The sequence below is a fragment of the Vulpes vulpes genome, chromosome X (assembly GCF_048418805.1).
Source record: "Vulpes vulpes isolate BD-2025 chromosome X, VulVul3, whole genome shotgun sequence".
Taxonomy (NCBI): Eukaryota; Metazoa; Chordata; class Mammalia; order Carnivora; family Canidae; genus Vulpes; species Vulpes vulpes.
This window is the reverse complement of record NC_132796.1, coordinates 22,026,385-22,028,039: the sequence shown is the minus strand read 5'-3', so window position 1 is coordinate 22,028,039 and position 1,655 is coordinate 22,026,385. Positions and strand designations below refer to the sequence as shown.

The window sequence follows — 1,655 nt, the reverse complement described above, 5'->3', positions numbered from 1 at the left end:
TTGTGTCTCTCATGAAAAAAATAAATAAAATCTTCTAAAAAAAAAGATATATGTTGGCAAATCGAATTCCAATAAAAAATATACAAAAAAAAAGAAAGAAAGAATCCTACACTTAGGTAAACTATCACTGGGCAAGAAAGATAAACAAAAACAATTTTGAGTTGTGCAAGGTTTCAGAAAGTGTCTCACTCACAGATCCATTCTGAAAGAATTATTCGAGAATTTACTCCAAGAAGAAGGAAGAAAAGGGAGGCAAAAGTGAGATGGTATAAGCAAAGACATAATAAGCAAAGACATAAAAAGCACATACTGTTAAATTGTAAAGGTTATGGTTTTAAATGCATGGATTAAAAAACAAGTTAAGATTGAAAATAAACTAATTTTCCAATTCAAGCACCAAGAAAAGATGTTAACGCAAGTTTTGATTAATGAAAGAACATAAAAGAGTAAGAAAGATCAGGTTGATCACTAAAATGGAAAGTAAAATCAATTTTTAAAGTTGTGATTAAGCAAATAGAGTGAAAACACACAAAAAAGTATTTGCATTTATTTTCTGTTTAATTCCAGAAAACAATCCTAAAACTCTATGTGCCTGACAACATGGAATCATAACATAAAAAGTGAATGACTTTTTCTCTTCGGGGAGCCGCGGGCTTTGGTGCAGACATGGCCAAGTCCAAGAACCACACCACGCACAACCAGTCACAAAAATGGCACAGAAATGGCATCAAGAAACCCCTGTCACAAAGATATGAATCTCTTAAGGGGGTAGACCCCAAGTTCCTGAGGAACATGTGCTTTGCCAAGAAGCACAACAAGAAGGGCCTAAAGAAGATGTAGGCCAACAATGCCAAGGCCATGACTGCGAGTGCTGAGGCTACCAAGGCTCTTGTCAAGCCCAAGGAGGTTAAGCCCAAGATCCCAAAGGGCGGCAGCTGCAAGCTCAATCGATTTGCCTACATCGCTCGGGAAACATGCTCGTGCCCGCATTGCCAAAGGTCTCAGGCTCTGCCAGCCAAAGGCTAAGGCCAAGGCTCAAACCAAGGCCTAGGCTGCAGTTGCGACCCCGGCTCTGGCTCCTGCTTCTACTCCTGCAGTACAGGCTCCCAAAGGTGCCCAGGCCCCCACAAAGGCTCCAGTGTAGAGGCTTCTGCCTGCCAGTGTGAGGACAGAAGGACTGGTATGACCCCTGGGCTTCTGTCTGCATGGGCCTGGTGTCCTCCTGTGCTATTTGTACAAATAAACCTGCGGCAGGACCTGTCAAAAAATATAAATAAAAAATAAATAAATAAAAAGTGAATGAGTGAATTAATGAATGAGTGAGTGAATGAATGGTCAATTCCAAAATCAGATTGAAGGATTTTAACTTATCTCTCTTAAAAATTTATGTGTTGAGCAGATAAGCACCAAGAATGTAGAATATTTGTGCACCATAATAAGTGATCTCCTCAATATCTGTGTAGAATCCTGCACTCAACAATCAGTGAATGTATGTCCTTTCTTAGCATGACCATGGACTAAAACCCCATTGTCTATGTTTCCACAGCAGATTCTATATCTAGGAGCAGGTGCCAAGAAAGCTATTGGTTCATCTTAGGTGGGTTTGGAATATTGCCAAACAGACACCACATAAACAATGGGCCAAGAGATGTTTA

The 1,655-nt window shown here is 39.9% G+C and overlaps 1 pseudogene; it reads left to right on the top strand.

The window, feature by feature from the left end:
- The first annotated feature begins 643 nt into the window (after positions 1-643).
- LOC112919065 (large ribosomal subunit protein eL29 pseudogene) lies at positions 644-1,250 on the top strand (annotated as a pseudogene).
- The last annotated feature ends 405 nt before the right edge of the window (positions 1,251-1,655 follow it).